The sequence below is a fragment of the Rhinopithecus bieti genome, unplaced genomic scaffold (genome assembly GCF_001698545.2).
Source record: "Rhinopithecus bieti isolate Rb0 unplaced genomic scaffold, ASM169854v2 scaffold_3040, whole genome shotgun sequence".
NCBI classification, from domain to species: Eukaryota; Metazoa; Chordata; class Mammalia; order Primates; family Cercopithecidae; genus Rhinopithecus; species Rhinopithecus bieti.
This window is the reverse complement of record NW_016804657.1, coordinates 4,577,451-4,584,669: the sequence shown is the minus strand read 5'-3', so window position 1 is coordinate 4,584,669 and position 7,219 is coordinate 4,577,451. Positions and strand designations below refer to the sequence as shown.

The following is a 7,219-nucleotide window of genomic DNA, read 5'->3' as shown; positions in this document are numbered from 1 at the left end:
TATTTCCCTGTCATTTGTGCGACATGTGGCAGTTTCCCCAGTGTTTTCACAAACACGATCTTTCTGTCCCCAGGGAGCCCGTGAAGTACTTAAAATCATTACACCACCTTTACGGAGAGGAAAATTGAGGCTCAGAGACGCCCAAGGTCACACCAGGCAGTGAATGCGGAGCGGGAACCCGGACTCCTTCCTGGCCTTGCACCCTCTGAGATTCGGGACAGCCCGGCTCCCCGCCTCGAACCCCCTACACCCCAGACTCAGACCAGTCCCTGAGTGTAGAGGGGGCGGCCGCGAGGCGCCAGACTTGCCAGCTGCCGCGGGATGCCACGTGAGGGGCGGGGACCCTGCGGGGAAGTGATTAAAAGCAGAGCGGAGCCGCAGGGGGCCGCTGCAGGGAGGGTCTTCTTGGGGCCGTCGTGCCCCGCCCCAGTCCGGCCGCGGCGCGGGTTCGAGCTGCTGCTCGGCAGGCCTGGGTGTCTGGGGCATGAGCGGAGTGTGGGGGGCCGGCGGGCCTCGGTGCCAGGAGGCGCTCGCGGTCCTCGCCTCGCTGTGCCGGGCCCGGCCGCCCCCTCTCGGGCTGGACGTGGAGACTTGTCGGAGCTTCGAGCTGCAGCCCCCAGAACGGAGTCCCAGCGCGGCAGGCGCAGGTAACAGGAGACCCAGGGCCCCTTCCCTTCCTGGATATCCGTCCTGAGGTCTCCCTTCCCCAAAGCCCCGGTCCCAGGAGCCCCAGAACCTAGAAAGAACTCTCCAGCTAGGGATTCTGGATTGGGAGCCAGCCTCGTCCAGCCCCCTGACCCATCGCTTGCACAGCCAGGAGAGACCCGAAGGGGACCGGGGGTGGGGGTAGAACCCCCCTGGCCCTCCCGTATTACTACTGCGGACTGCGGGGGACCCCGCAGACAGCCAGGCTCCCAGGACCGGGCACCCTCGGGGCTTCAGTTTCCCTCGCATCTCCAAGCTCGCTCTGCGGGCAATCTGCCAGGAGAGGGGTCCATGGAGAGAGCGGGAGACCAGGGGCGCGCGGCTAAGGAAGAGAGCTCGCCTCCTAGCAAGTGTCGAGGTCCCGGGGTCCGTGCGTCGGTCTGTCCGTCCGTGTGCGTGTTCTAGTGGTGAACGCGGGCGGACCCCCGGTCTCTCCGGGAGAAACTTGGGTCTGCGGCTGGCACGAGGTCTTTGTGTCCGGGTGTCTCCGGCTGCCTAGTGGTTTCCGCGTCTCCGCTGGGGGGCGGGGGACGGGGGCGGGTGGGGGAGGGTATGAGGGTGTTGCGGCGTTCCTCCTCCACCCCCCTCGCCCCTATAACTCGCTCCCTCCGTCCCTCTCGGACTCGGACTCGGGGCGGGTGCGCGACTGAGCGGGCGCCTCTAGCCGACTTTGCCAAGAGGGCGCCTCCTGCCCAAGCCGCGCGGACCCTGCGCCGGACGCAGCCCCAGGCGGCCGCCTAGCCGAGGCGGGAGCCCGAGCCGAGTCGAGCTTGCCGGAGCGGGTGAGTCCCGAGCCCGATCCCCGCCGGGCTGGACCCCGGCGCGCAGCTGCGGCGTCTCCGGGGAGTCGCGACAGCGGGAATGTCGTGTCGCGCCCTGGCGGCGGGAGCTGCGGGAGGGTCGGCGACGTGGCGGCCGGCCCCGGGTATTTACCTGCTGCACCAGTGCCCTGCAGTCACGCTCGCCGGCTGCCGCGGGGCTTCTTTGTCCCGACGTCTGGAGGGTCCCAGGCGGGAGGGAGTACGGGGTCGCGTCCCCTCCGTGGGGAGGGACTGGGGAGTGAGAGGCCTGGAGAGAATGCGGAGTGGGGGTGGGGAGATCCTGCAGGGACCAGGGCGCCGGGGTTCCAGGAGGCTCTGCGGGTTCCATTCCTCCTTGTCCCCCGACCCCGACTCCAGCAGGGCTGGGCCTAGGAGTACTCGGGAGTTGCCCAGTGGCTCCGCATCGCTGGCGCGGGAAGGGGAGAAAGGGGCTGCCAGAGGCGGGAATTTGGTCCCCACGCGCTGCTCCAGGGACGAGATGCCAGGGACCGGCGGTTCCGGGAGCAGGTACAGGTGGGGTAAACTCCCCAGCGGCCGCAGGTCCCAGGGTCCTTTCACTTGAGGTTAAAGGTCGTAGATAGAGGTAGATATCCGTGAGGAACAGTTCAGGGGAGGGGGCAGTAGGCCAAGGAGAACCTTGGGTGTGTGAGGGGGCTGTATCCAGCCTTGGGGTAAGTGGAGCCCACCTGAGCCCCGTGAGGGTCGTAGGAGGCGCTGCTCTCCCTAGTTGTGGCAATGTTTAGTCAATGGCTTGATCACTGCAGCAGAAGGGACTGAGGTTAGACATAAAGAAGAACTTTTAGAGGGTAGTACGGAGATGGAGGTTGGGGAAGTTGATTCCCTGCCTTGGAGATTCGCAGAACACATTAGGCCTAACAAGTTATTATTATAAGACTCCGGTTCTCTAGTGCCATCCCCTCCCACACCACCCATTTCCCCATACCCACCAGACACAGAATTTTCCCTATCAGGGAGTCTCTTCCTGCCTCTCCCTACTCCTCAGCTCCCTTCCATCTTTTCCACCAAGGATCCATCTCCAGCGGGGCCTTAATGCTGGTCCTGACCCTCAGAGCCTACAGGGTGAGAACATACCTGTGGAGTTCCACCTGGGATGGAAGCTGCCTCTCCTGTCTGTTCAGGGCAGAAATGCCAGGGGTGAGGGTGGAAGTTGCTGGGAGTGGGGCAGGGCTGTAGGTACGCAGCACGTCTTGGTAGGGGGAGGCACTGGTGTTCTGACACCAGAGGGATACCCATAATCTGGAATGACAGGTGCCTGGATGGCCAGGCTGAGGGTGAGAAAAGCCTGAGGGGTGAGAGTCAGCAGGCCCAGATGAATTACTATGCCTTCCCTGCAGGCTGTATCAGAAGACGAGTTAGAGTTAGCTCAGGAAAACTTTAACTTTGGCTGCTGAGTCACAAGTCCCGGGAAGCCCAGGGTCCAAGTTGGGAGGCTGAAAGGGATGTGGGGAGGCAGAAGCAGACCCTTTGATCATAGCAAGAGAAAGAGAGTGGTTGAGAGTGGCCGTGGGATCTTGAGAATTTAGGTGACCAGAGGGTCTGAGGAGATGCCATGGACTTCAGGACCAGGCCCCAACTGTTCCACCTCCCAGCCTGCTCCCTGCATCCCAGAGCCACTACCTGGGTCCAGATTCTCCAGCCAGCAGAATGCTAGAGTTTTTCATTTGTTGCAGTCTTATGAAAAATGCAAGTGGCTAGAGCATGCCCAGCTCTCTTTACCATTTTATGTTTTCCCTTGACTTTCTCCTGTTATAAGTCTCTAGCTTACAGATTTCTAGTAACACCCTGGGATTCGACAACTGAGATTCAGACTCCACTGTCATTTGCTGAGACTCCTCTATAGGCCAGAGTCTGTGCTAGGAATTGCACAGGAAGTCTCAGTTAATCAGACCCTGACTTGGAAACACCTGTACGCAAACTGTTCCAACTAAAAGCAATTTTCCCCTTTTTCTTTAAAAACTCTGGAGCCACAGCCCTGCTATTCTCCTTAATACATCCCAAGTGAACTAACAAGCAGTTCTCCACCTTTCATTGTGTCATCTGCCTTGTGGAAATGAATGAACTTTTTCCATAAGCCAAGTTGCAGAGGTTTAGGTATGGTCAGCATGGGTTCTGTACTTAAGGTAGCAAGCAGAGGTCCAGAAGTGCTTCAGAAAATGTAGAAACCTGACAGGAGATCTCAAGCTTCCCTGCTTTTCTTAGGCTGGCAGCTGGGAGTGGTTAACTCCACTTTACTTGTGGCCATGAGATTTATGTGATGTCTGTCCTTCTCACTGGAAGGATAGAATTCTGCAGATTTTGCTGTTTTTGAGGAAAGGTACAATGCACAATCCTTTAGAACCCAAGGAGATGATATTCTTATTAGTGTGTTTTGAGCTTTAGAGTTCTGGAAGCAGGGTCCAGTATCTAGGAGTTGTAAAGCCCTTAGATTTACAGTTCTAGAAGTTCTCTTCTCTCTCTCTGACTTTGATGAGAACGTCAAGTAGGGATGGTGGTTTCAGTATGTGTCATCCCTCTAAGCTCTGTACAAAAGACATGTTCTCTTCCAACTGTCTGAAGCTTATCTTCCCTGTCCACAGAGTTGGGGGTATAACATGTGGCTGCAAATAGCGAGGAGTGGCATTGAGGCATCTGGATCAAGCCAGGTTTCTTTATGGTCTGTATAGGGTTGTCTGGAGTAGGGAAAGCATGCTAAGACTAAGTCCTGACTAAACTAGGTGGCACCCTTTCTAGTCTTGCTTAGGAAAGGAAGCCTGTAAGGACAGAGTTACACTTAGGAACTGAAATCAGAGAAGTCTCTGAAAGTAGAAATAAATAGGGGCATCCGGATCTGGGCACTCCAAGTATAATGACACAACCTCATCCCTCCCTTCTTTCTTCTAGGAGCACTGAACTCTTTCTTGCTCCCCGAGGACCCAGGCAGACCCCTCCTCTCACTAGTTGCAGGTACAAACAGGGAGAGGAGCATAGAGGGAAAAGAATTTCTGACAGTCTGCCCCCAACCTCCATCACTCCAGCCTTGATCCCACATTCAGAAGGCCCACATGCCCTGACCCCTCAGGCAGAAAGGTACAGTTACCATCCACCAAAATAATAATATTAATAATTGCTAAATTAGTGCCAATGCTCTGTTAGCTATAACACTCCACATTCGTCTCCAATTTAGCTCTGAATCCCCTAATGATGGTGGAAGCGAGCACCCAGTCATAAAGCTTGGTGCGGCCGTAATTAGCTTAGCATTGTCTCTCCTCATCACAGCTTTTTCAGGAGCATTAATTCCTTCTCTGTTTGGACTCTGCTAATTATTCCCATTGGTAGCTCAGGCTGGATCTCTGAAAGAAGGAAAGGAAGCAAAAGCCCTCTGCTCCCCTCCCCCCAACCCTGAATTTTAATTACACCGGGTTCTCCTAATAAACTTACAAGCCCTGGCAGAGCTTATTATTAATGGGCCACATATGAGCCTCAATACAGAATAGCTCTGTTCTCCTAACACACACACATACACACACACACACACACACACTCTCTCTCTCTCTCTCTCTCTCTCTCTCTCTCTCTCTCTCTCTCTCTCTCAGATATTCCTCAGGTACACCTTTTCCAGAGGCCACTGGTTATTTGCCTAGTGGCTGGTGGGCAACCTGAAGTGTCAGCTTTCCAGGGAAGAAGTAAGATGGGGCAGGTGGTGACCAGGCTGGTCATAATCTGAGTCTCTGGGGCTCTGTCCAGGTTCATAGGGTCAGGCCAAAAAGTGGGAGTGTCCCTGCCATCCTCTCCTGAGTACAACTAAGAAATGCCTGCCCCCTCCACCCCCCGCCAACTTCTCTGTCCAACCTGGGACTCTACAGCTCAATCTGTAGTCCTCCCAGAAATCTGGTTCAAGAGCCCAGATTTGGGCATCAGAAAGTCCTAGGTTCAAATCCTAGCTCTTCTCCTTAATGCACTGTCCCCTTGAACAAGTTACCTGGTTAACATCTCTACACTTAGTTTATTTATCTTTAAGCATGAATACCAATTTCTTAGGGAGGGTAAAAATGTTAAATCAGATAATGTAAAGGACATAATGCTTACTATGTAGAAATAAATAAATAATATTATTAGTATTTTATGAGTGGTTCTGCCAGAATATCTTCTCTTACCAGACTAAACACTATTCTTCCAAGCTCCTGGGCCTCTGCGTCACTTGCTCCCTGGCCTCTGGGCTATGCTTTGTCCATGTCTCTATCTGTGTCTGCACGAGAGCTCCTTGGCAGAGGCAACTCTTGCTCTCCCCAGCCTGAGCGCTGACCATTTCTGAGGGTCCACCACCAATTCCAGGCCCTGAAGCCAGCCTTCTCTGGCTTTGGGATGAGCAGGGAAAATGGTTCTTTCTTTTTGCTTCCTCTTCCCGGTTTATCTCTTCAATTACAATCGGTTAGGAAGAATGCCTGTTACTGTTACAAAATGGATTTTTCTGACATGAAAGCCCATTAGAAAAATGGGAACAATAGCAAGCGATAAGAATTGCTGATGAATTCTAACACTATGGGTGGAGAAGAGGAGAGGGGGCACTAGGGCTGTCTTTGGAGAAAGAAGTGTCAGTGGGGGAAGATAAGAAAGCCCTGAGCTGCTAATTAATAACCCAGTGTTTTCTGGAAGAGGAGGGAGACCATGGGCCATCACCCCAACAAGACAGTCTCATTTAAGGTGACAAGCAGATTCTACCCTGATGGCCTTGAAGGGGATCTCAACTTCCCAGGAGAGAAGAGGGGCCTGACGTCCCTCGATGCTTTGTCCTCTGATCTGGTGTCTACCTTCCCTGCCTCAAAGACTTAGCTTTGTGTCTGTTCTGTATACAGTCAATTATTATCCTCCACCAAAAAACAAAACATGAAGAATAACAGCAGCTTCCATTTTGGGGACATTCACCATGTACCAGGGCCTGTGCTCAAAGTCTTAGCTTATGTAATATTCACAATGATTCTGAAAGGTAGGAATAATTCGAATCCTGACTAAATAAAAGAGAAAACTAAGATTTGGACAGGTTAAATAACTTGCTCAAGTTCACACAATTAGAAAGCAATGAGGATGGTACATGCTGTGCTGTCATTCATTCTGGCACTGCCACCCACCTGAGATGTCCATCCTGTGTCTGAGCACCTGTGAGTCCAGTTTCACAGCCAGGGCTAGAAGCCACGTGCCCCTGTACAAGGCTATGTCACTGGGGTGTGATCCCAAAGCCTAGTTCCATAGCTGTTTTCTCTTCCATAGGGTTGCTGGATAGCTGGCTAGTATGGTTTACCAAATCAGTTGCCCATGAAATACTAGGGCTCTTCTGATGCCTGAATGAAAACATTTCACAATGAATATTGAGCAATAGGCTTCTTTTCCCCAAATTTCAAGAAAATTTTCAAGAACATAGGATGTTCTCAATTACAGGTTTTTCTTCCCTGATCTTCTTACTCCTTTGGAATTCATTCCTGTTCACCAGCTGGCTGGTGATGGTAACAACAAAACAACTGAGGAGGCAGCAAGCAAATGAGTATTCGCAGGAAAGCCTGGAGATGTGTGATCTGAACCATGGTTTTGTTATGTCTCAAGAAACAGACAGACCTGGCTATGTCCGAAACCATTACATTATTTCTGCTAGTAAGATTGTTCTTGGTTTGTGAAGACAAGGTTAAAACTATCTCTATTGA

General features: G+C 53.0%; 1 protein-coding gene across 1 annotated transcript in view; it reads left to right on the top strand.

Moving 5' to 3' along the window:
* Positions 1-578: 578 nt before the first annotated feature.
* SYT6 (synaptotagmin 6) overlaps positions 579-7,219 on the top strand; it is a 62,361-nt gene continuing 55,720 nt past the window's right edge. Inside the window, exon 1 of the mRNA XM_017869593.1 lies at positions 579-647. The gene's annotated coding sequence lies outside the window, so the exon portion shown is untranslated. The remainder of the gene's footprint in view (positions 648-7,219) is intronic.